A 10,845-nucleotide genomic window follows, 5' to 3' on the forward strand; every position below is an offset into this window, starting at 1 on the left:
GCACATCACCATGTGGATCTCCAATCGCGTTGGTGAGAAAGAAAGATGGTTCGTGGGTGCATTGATTATAGAGCACTGAATAAAAGAATGATCAAGAATCGTTATCCTCTTCCTCGCATTGATGATCTATTAGATCAGCTAAAAGAAGCAATTTACTTTTCCAAGTTGGACTTGCATAGTGGCTATCATCAGGTCAGAGTTGCAGAACAAGATGCATGGAAGGCTACTTTAAAAACAAAGCAAGGGTTGTATGAATGGCTGGTTACACCTTTTGGCTTAAATAATGCTCCTTCCACTTTCATGAGAGTTATGAATGATGTACTTAGACCTTTTATTGATGATTTTGTAATTGTATATTTAGATGACATTCTTGTTTTTAGTAAAACATGGGAAGAACATTTGAAGCATGTAAAGAAGACTCTAGATGTTTTGAAAAGATAAAATCTCTATGTAAAGTTATCAAAATGTGAATTTGGCAAAACATCTTTAAATTATTTGGGTCATATTGTAGGGGGTGGTGAATAGAAGATAGATCCCTCTAAGGTTGAAGTCATTGTGAACTGGCCTAAACCCAAATCTGCTATAGAAGTTAGGAGTTTCCTAAGAGTAGCACAATATTGGAGAAAGTTTATTACTAACTTTTCCTTGATTGCGGCTCCCTTACATGCTTTAACAAGATTGAACAAGGTGCTTCAGTGGGGAGGTAAATAGTAGAAAGGCTTCAACACCTTAAAAGAAAAAATTAGTATAGCACCAGTACTAGCATTGCCAGATCTTCAACGATCATTTGATATTGAAATAGATGCCAATGAGTATGCCATGGGAGAAATGTTGATGCAACACAGTAAACCCATATGTTATCATTCTGAGACATTTATTTCTGCAGTAGTTAATTATCCCACATATGATAAAGAATTATATGCATTAGTATAGAGTTTGAAAAAGTGGAAACATTACCTAATGGGCAAAGAAACAATCATACATACACATCATCAACCACTTCAATATTTACATTCACAAACTAAATTGCAGCAATCAAGACACTATAGGTGGATGGGTTTTCTACAGCAGTTTCATCTTGTCATCAGATATAAGAAGGGAATACACAATAAGGTTGTAGATATGTTACCAAGACCAATCATAAATGCATATACTATACTTAAGCATAACTCAGTATTGCATGAAAGCTACATTGAAAAATACTCTCAAGATGTAGATTTTAAAGATGTATATGTAACTTTAAGTCAAGGCAAACAAGTAGAAGAATTGGATTATCATGTTAGGGAACAACTCTTATATCATTTGGGAAAGCTATGCATTCCTCAAACTGAAAGAGTTAACATAATCTGAGAAGCACATACTTCTCTAATATCATGTCATTTTGGTGTAAGTAAAATAGTTGCACAGTTGCAAAGGTTCTGTTATTGGCCAAGAATGCATGAAACAGTTTCTACATATATTAAAGGGTGTACCATGTGTGCTAAAAACAAGCCCATCAATAGAAAACTAGGCTTGTACACTCCACTTCCAGTTCCTTCTTGTCCTTGGGAAAGTGTTTCCATGGACTTTGTTGGGGGATTGCCAAAATCTAGAAAGGGTCATGATTATTTATATGCTATTGTGGACAGGTTTAACAAAATGTGTATTTTAATACCTTATAACAAGCAGATTACAGCTGAACAAACAACAAATTTGTTCTTTCAGCATGGATGGGTTCATTTTTGGTTACCCACTTCTATTGTATTTGATCGAGATTCCCGATTTGTTGGGAAGTTTTGGTCAAGTCTATTGGAGTTGATGGACATCGGATTGAAGAAAAACACAACATTTCATCCACAAACAGATGGCCAAACAGAGGTAGTCAACAGGATAGTGATCCAGTTGCTCAAAGGCTATTGCAGCAAGGATCCCAAGCTTTGGGATGAACATTTATGTTATGTGCAACATGCTTACAACTATTCCAAGCACTCTTCTACTCAGAGATCTCCTTTTGAGATTTGTTTTGGTTTCACACCAAGGTCTCCTTTGGATTTTTTCTTTAGTAAAGACATAGCAATTGATCAGTGATGTGGACAAAGCAACCAAGTTCATTGAACAGATCCAAGAAATTCACCAAGAAGTGTAGGAACAACTGGAAAGAAGCCAGGCCAAGTAGAAGGCAAGGCATAATAAGCATTGAATTGAGCATATCTTCCAAGTTGGTGATCAAGTCTGGTTGTACATCAGCAAAGACAGAATGCAAGGTGAAGGTAAGAAGTTGAAGCCAATAAGGTATGGGCCTTTCAAGATACTTGAGAAAATTGGTGAAAACGATTTTTGCCTTGATTTGCCAGCTTATATGCATATCTATTCAGTCATTAATGTAGAGAACTTGAGACTATATGAACCTTCATTGATTGAAGATCCTGAAGAGCAAAGTCAGTTGCCTTCTATTGATGATCTGTTGCCTGAATATCTCAATGAGTTGTAGGAAGACACAGTTCTGGACAAGAAGGTGAGAACTACATGCAGAGGGGATGTTGAGTACCTGAGAATCAGACTCAAAGGTTCAAAACCAAGTAGTGCACGATGGATAGAAATTGGACAAGTGAGGAAGCTGTATCCTCACTTGATCGATGCTTAAAAACCAACTTTTGGTGGTCCAAAATCCTTTTAAGTGGGAAGGCATGATCCAAAATGGATCCTAAAACCATTTAAGTATTCATATGGTTAAAAACTATCGCAAGCAGAAAAATTGAAGAAACAGTGAAAAACAGGCGTATCAGAGTCTATCGCGATAATGCATAGGAGGCGTCGGATCTGGTCGATCAACGATCCAGATTCGATCGGCATATCGCAATCGGTGGTGGAAAGCAGAGGCAATCGGGTGTAGCCTTATGGAAATTGCGATGGCGATCAAGCGCGATTAGACTACGACCGTCGGTCAATTGCAGAAATCCGACGGTCTAGATCTATCCGTGCCATATCGCATCACTAATATATATGTATATGTATATGTATATGTATATGTATATGTATATATGTCTATATATATATATATATATATATATATATATATATATATATATATATATATATATGGACTTAACCGTGGCCCGACGGATCACTGATATGCGATTGTGACATCACAATATTGCATCACAACATTGTAAAGGGTAATGCCAAGAGGCCAGCGACCTTGCGATGCGCTGATAGATGATAAGGTTGATCGGTGCTTGAAAGCCAATCCAACATGCGATATGTGATATAGTCGGACCCGATGGGGTTTTCAAATAAAATTTAATATAGTTTGAGTTCTGGAAAAATGGCTTTTTCTATGTAAAATCACATTTTCGTTAAATAAATGAGAAACAAAGGAAATGCGAATTGGGCGATAAAATGGACCCGAAAGAGCTTTTATATGCAAAGATATGTGTTTTGAGTTCTGAAACAAGCGGGATTTCAGGTGGGCCTTAGAGTAAGATTAAGGTATTACAGACTCATGTGCATGGATTTGCCTATATTACTTAGTGCAACATATCGATAAGATTGCAAATAATATAGACATTTGAAGCACATAAAGCAGTGCTGAGATAAAGACAAAACAGAGATAAAGAGTCAGTGAGGAGAGTCTGTGTACTTAGAAAGACTTGGGGGATCGAAGTAAAGCCTTGTTGTTTTGTATCTGTTGTGTGAGACTCAAATTGAGATCACTTTTGTAAAACTCTACTCTTGAAAGACATAATGGAGAGGTCACCACTAAAAGCTGGACTAGGAGACGTAGCCCAGGAGTGTTGGGTGAACTCCTTGATTATCTTGTTGTGTTATGTGTGTGTGTGTGTCCGTTATGTATCTTTAACTGCTTCATTGTCTATATTATTCGCAATCTTATTGATCCATTTCACAAAGTAATATAGGCAAATCCATGCACATGAGACTGATAATGAGATCTTAGACTAAGATTAAGGTATTACAGACTCATGTGCATGGATTTTCCTATATTACTTAGTGTAACAGCTCGATAAGATTGTGAATAATATAGACAATGAAGCAATTAAAGATACATAATAGACACACACACACATAACACAACAAGATAATCAAGGAGTTCACACAACACTCCTGGGTTACATCTCCTAGTCTAGCCTTCAATGGTGACCTCTCTATTATGTCTTTCAAGAGAAGAGTTTTACAAAAGTGAGCTCAATTTGAGTCTCACACAACAGATACAAAACAACAAGCCTTTACTTGGATCCCCCAAGTCTTTCTGAGTACACAGACTCTCCTCACTAAATCTCTATGTCTGTTTTCTCTCTGTCTCAGCACTTCTTGCCTCTATCTCTTTCATTCTATGGCGTTTAAGCCAATCGGCGTTGTTTGTTCCTTTCCTCTTCTAGGCTCTCTGGCTCTCAGCCTCTGTCCGTTCAAATACCCCTTTGAGCATTAAGTAATCATTTTTTAACACCTTCAGGGAAGGTGGCCACTTGTTCTGCAATGGAAGGGACCATCGGCGCCCTTTGAAATCCCCAAAATGGTCGCTCTCTGTTTACATAGAGAATACACAGAAAACTTGGGAAAATCTGCCCAAACGCGGTCTATCAGATCTAAAATATTATCAATTCTTCCCTATAATCCTTTCGGATCCGTCTTTGGGTGCTATCGCAAGTGATAATTGATCCAACGGTTGTTATTGATTTTGGGTGGCTTACATGCTCGGAGGTTACCTGCCCGAAAACGGAGGTTTTCTCTCTCCGACGCCTAGCCACATGTTGGCTAGTGTATGGGCTCGGGTAGAGCCCGTCCAATATCGCTTACCGCCTAAGGCCCACCTGAAATCTCGCTTGTTTCAGAACTCAAAACACATATCTCTGCATATAAAAACTCTTTCGGGTCCCCTTTATCACCCAATTCACATTTCCTTTGTTTTTTTTTTATTTAACGAAAATGAAATTTTACATAGAAAAAGCCCTTTTTCCGGAACTCAAATTATATTAAATTTTATTTGAAAACCCCATTGAGTCTGGCTGTATTGCGTATCGCATATTGGATTGGCTTTCGATCGCCAATTGCACTGATCGGCCTTATTGACTATCGGTGCATCGCATGGTCGCTGGCCTCTTGGCATCACCCCTTTACAATGCTGCGATGCAATATTGCGATATCACAATCGCATATCGTTGATCCATCGGGCCATGGTTAAGTCTATATATATATATATATATCTGTGTGTGTGTGTGTATATATGTGTATATATATGTATATATATGTATATATATCTATATACATATATATATATACATATATATATATACATATATATATATATAGATATACGAGCGATGCGATACGGCACGGATAGATCTAGACCGTCAGATCTGCATGCTTGATCGATGGTCCTCATCTAATCACGCTTGATTGCCATTGCAATTTCCATAAGGCTGCGCCCAATTGCCTCTGCCTGTGACCACCGATTTTGATATGCCGATCGGATCTGGACCATTGATCCGACGGCTCCTGTGCATTGTCATGATAGACTGCGATGCAATATTGCGATATCGCAATTGCATATCGTTAATCCGTCGGGCCACGATTAAGTCTATATATATATATATATATATATATATATATATATATATATATATATATATATATATATATATATATATATATATATATATATATACGAGCGATGCGATATGGGGCGGATAGATCTGGACCGTTGATCCGATGGCTCCTGTGCATTGTCGCGATAGACTCCGATAGGCCTATTTTTCATTGTTTCTTCAAGTTTTACTCTCTCGATAGTGTTATCTGCCATTTTTAAAGGTTTTTGTCTTGTGATAGTTTTTAACTATATGAAGACTTAGAGGGTTTTAGGATCCATTTTGGATCACGCCTTCCCACTGAAAAAGCTTTTGGACCACCAAAAGTTGGTTTTTAAGCATCGATCAAGTGAGCATACAGCTTCCTCACTTGTCCAATTTCTATCCATGGTGCACTGCTTGGTTTTGAACCTTTGAGTTCGATTCTCAGGTACTTAACATCCCCTCTGTGCATAGTTCTCACCTTCCTGTCTAGAACTGTGTCTTCCTACAACTCATTGAGATATTCAGGAAACAGATCATCAATAGAAGGCAACTGACTTTTCTCTTCGGGATCTTCAATCAATGAAGGTTCATATAGTCTCAAGTTATCTGCATTAATGAATGAATAGTTATGCATATAAGCTGGCAAATCAAGGCGAAAATTGTTTTCACCAATTTTCTCAAGTATCTTGAGAGGCCCATACCTTATTGGCTTCAACTTCTTATCTTCACCTCGCATTCTACCTTTGCTGATGTACAGCTAGACTTGATCACCAACTTGGAAGCTATGCTCAATTCGATGCTTATCATGCCTTGCCTTGTACTTGGCCTAGCTTCTTTCTAGCTGTTCCTGCAGTACCTGGTGAATCTCTTGGATCTGTTCAATGAACTTGGTTACTTTGTCCACATCACTATGTCTATCAACTGTTATGTCTTTACTAAATACAAAATCCAAAGGAGAACATGGTGTAAAACCAAAACAAGTCTCAAAAGGAGATCTCTGAGTAGAAGAGTGCTTGGCACGGTTTTAAGCATGTTGCACATAACATAAATGTTCATCTCAAATCTTGGGATGCTTGCTACAATAGCCTCTGAGAAACTGGATCACTGTCTTTGACTACCTCTGTTTGGCCATATGTTTGTGGATGAAATGCTATGCTTTTCTTCAATATGGTGTCCATCAACTCCCATAGACTTGACCAAAACTTCCCAACAAATTGGGAATCTTGATCAGATACAATAGAAGTGGGTAACCCAAAATGAACCCATACATGATGAAAGAACAACTTCGTTGTTTGTTTAGCTATAATCTTCTTGTTACAAGTTATTAAAATACACATTTTGCTGAACCTGTCCACAATAACATATAAATAATCATGACCCTTTCTAGATTTTGGCAATCCCCCAACAAAGTCCATGGAAACACTGTCCCAAGGACGAGAAGGAACTGGAAGTGCAGTGTACAAGCCTATTTTTCTATTGTTGGGCTTGCTTTTAGCACACATGGTACACCCTTTAATATATCTAGAAACTATTTCATGCATTCTTGGCCAATAACAGAACCTTTGCAATTGTGCAACTGTTTTACTTACACCAAAATGACCTGATATTAGAGAAGTATGTGCTTCTCAGATTATGTTAACTCTTTCAGTTTGAGGAATGCATAACTTTCCCAAATGATATAAGAGTTGGTCCCTAACATGATAATCCAATTCTTCTACTTGTTTTCCCTGACTTAAAGTTGCATATACATTTTAAAAATCTACATCTTGAGCATATTGTTCAATGTAGATTTCATGCAATACTGAGTTATGCTTAAGTATGATAGATGCATTTATGATTGGTCTTGGTAACATATCTGCAACCTTATTGTGTATGCCCTTCTTATATCTGATGACAAGATGAAACTGCTGTAGAAAACCCATCCACCTATAGTGTCTTGATTGCTGCAATTTAGTTTGTGAATGTAAATATTGAAGTGGTTGATGATCTGTATGTATGATTGTTTCTTTGCCCATTAGGTAATGTTTCCACTTTTTCACACTTTGTACTAATGCATACAATTCTTTATCATATGTGGGATAATTAACTATTGTAGAAGTAAATGTCTCAGAATGATAACATACGGGTTTACCATGATGCATCAACACCGCTCCCATGGCATAGTCACTGGCATCTGTTTCAATCTCAAATGGTCGTTGAAGATCTAGCAATGATAGTACTCGTGTTGTACTAATTTTTTCTTTCAAGGTGTCGAAGGCTTTCTGCTATTTGCCTCCCCACTAAAACACCTTGTTCAATCCTATTAAAGCATGTAAGGGAGCTGCAATCAAGGAAGAGTTAGCAATAAACTTTCTCCAATATTATGCTGCTCCTAGGAAACTCCTACCTTTTGTAGTAGATTTGGGTTTAGGCTAGTTCACAATGACTTCAACCTTAGAGGGATCTATCTTCAATTCACCACCCCCTATAATATGACCCAAATAATTTAAAGATGTTTTGCCAAATTCACATTTTGATATATTTATATAGTGATTTTCTCTTTCCAAAACATCTAGAGTCTGCTTTACATGCTTGAAATGTTCTTCCCATGTTTTACTGAAAACAAGGATGTCATCTAAATATACAATTACAAAATCATCAATAAAATGCCTAAGTACATCATTCATAACTCTCATGAAAGTGGCAGGAGCATTATTTAAGCCAAAAGGCATAACCAGCCATTCATACAGCCCTCGCTTTATTTTGAAAGCAGTCTTCCATGCATCTTGTTCTGCAACTCTGATCTCATGATAGCCACTATGCAAGTCCAACTTGGAAAAGTAAACTGCTTCTTCCAACTGATCTAATAGATCATCAATGCAAGGAAAAGGATAACGATTTTGGATTGTTATTTTATTCAGTGCTCTGTAATCAATTCACATCCTCCACGAACCATCTTTCTTTCTCACGAACACGATTGGAGATCCACATGGTGATGTGCTTGGCCTTATGAATCCTTTATCGAGCAGCTACTATAACTGCTTCTTGATCTCTGCATTCTCTAAAGCGGATAACTTATACATTCTGATGTTAGGTAATGGAGCATCTTGCTGCAAATGAATATCATGTACTATTTCCCTTTTGGGTGGCAGACCTTTAGGTTCTTGAAATAAGATATCATATTTTAAAACAATTTTATCTAAATCATCTTTTTGTTTAGCATCACAGCCTTCAAATACATTGGTTTTATCATGGGTATTTTCCTTTACAACCATTAGTAAAAATTGCTTGCATGAGTTTACACTTCTTTTCATTTGCCCTGAGTTTATGAGAGAAAAGTTATTTTTGAGTTTATGAGCTCTTACAATATATTCAATTCCATCTTTAGTGAGTTGATACTTATTTTCAGCTCTATAAAAAATGGTCTTTCTATCATACAAGTAAGGACTTCCTAAAACAATGCCACATATATCCAAGGGAACTCTATCTAACTCAACCTCATCTACAAAAGTTGACCAATAGCAAACCTAAGTTTACATTGTCTAGCCACTTGTAGCTTTTCTTTATCACATACCCAACCTAATGGATATGGCTTCTTATGAGGTGTTGTTAGTAAACCCAAATTCCTTACAATTGCTTCAGAAATCAAGTTTACTTGTGAACCACTATCCAATAAATTATCAATATTTTGGTGCTTGGAAATAACTCTAATATGAAAAAGCTCATGCCTTTTCCTCTCATTATCTTCATTATTAATAGTTTGTGCAGAATTACTTGTAGATGCTTCAGAATTTTTACCTTTTATACTTGTGGCTGTGGCTGTTGTTTCATCACCTGAGTCTGACCCCAAGCTTTTCTGAATAGAAGCAGCAGTCTTCAACTTCTTACCACCGAACTTCTTGGGTTTCAGCTCTGGATGTGAAGACCAGTAGTGTTCATCATAGTTCCCATCCTTATTGCAGTGAGTGCATGAAGGTGTGTCTTTCTGTACATCATTTTCCTTCCTCTCCTTCCATTTCTGCTTCATATTTTCCTTGTTCTTGCTTCCATAGGGTTTTGATGATCCCCCAATCTCTGGGTTCACATTCTTGCCTTTGGTCTCTAGATGTGTAGCCTAAACTGATACATCATCTAGGCTAGTGGGATTAAACATGAGAATGGTGTGCTTCAAATAGATATGCAGACCACCTATATACTTCAGCAAAGTTTCAGGTGAGTCTAGAGAAATGCCTAAAGTTAAAGCTCTTTTTCTAAATTCTTGGGTATAGCTTTGTACACTTTGGCCCTTTAATTGGCAAAGGGTTTGCCAACTCATAATTGCTTGCTGCATAAAAGCTAGAGGATAGAACTTTTTTTTAATGGCAGGAAACAAATTCATTCTAGGTAGAAAGAATTTTACCATGTCTCTTCAGATCAGCTTGTGTCTTGCCTTCCCAACACACTAGTGCAGTTCCTCCAAGGCGAAGGCCGCCAACTGAATCTTTCTCCTTTCTGAATCAATGTTTTTCACCCTGCAATATACATCAATCTGTCTAATCTTGTTATCTAGCTTTTCTGCATTTAATTCTCCATCATAGATTGGAAAATCAAATTTCACATCTAATTTAATCAAAGATGTTTTCTTCTTTTTCTTTTCAGGGCTAGTTTTATGTGAAGAAGATGATGAGGATGGTGATGATGGAGTATATGGTGGAGAAGGTCTCTCTTCTTTTCCTTTGCCTTCTAGATGGGCAACTAGAAGAGGTTCCTCTGCTCCTTTATTTGGTTGAGGTGCTGAAGTGATTTCACCTCAACCTTTCTTAAACTCCCGATACATCTCTTCCACCATGACTCACATGGCCATAAAGATTTCCATGAATTGGGCTTCTGATTCCTATGGAGTTTCTTCTGCTATTCTCCTCTGAGGATGGACTCTCCCAATCTTTGGATTAGCCTCAGCAAGTTCTCCTTTTCCTAGTTTGAGCTTTGACCTAGTAACATTCAATAATCCGACACAAGCTTGTCTAACCTTAGCAAACCTAAAACTCTGATACAACTTGATCTGATAATGAGATCTTAGACTAAGATTAAGGTATTACAGACTCATGTGCATGGATTTTCCTATATTACTGAGTGTAATGGATCAATAAGATTACGAATAATATAGACAATGAAGTAGTTAAAGATACATAACAGACACTCACACACATAACACAGCAAGATAATCAAGGAGTTCACCCAACACTCCTGGGCTACATCCCCTGGTCCAGCCTTTAGTGGTGACCTCTCTATTATGTCTTTGAAGAGCAGAGTTTTACAA

The sequence above is a fragment of the Pinus tabuliformis genome, chromosome 2_1 (assembly GCF_031772625.1).
Source record: "Pinus tabuliformis cultivar Carrire ecotype Pingquan chromosome 2_1, CPIR1, whole genome shotgun sequence".
In the NCBI taxonomy this organism is placed as follows: Eukaryota; Viridiplantae; Streptophyta; class Pinopsida; order Pinales; family Pinaceae; genus Pinus; species Pinus tabuliformis.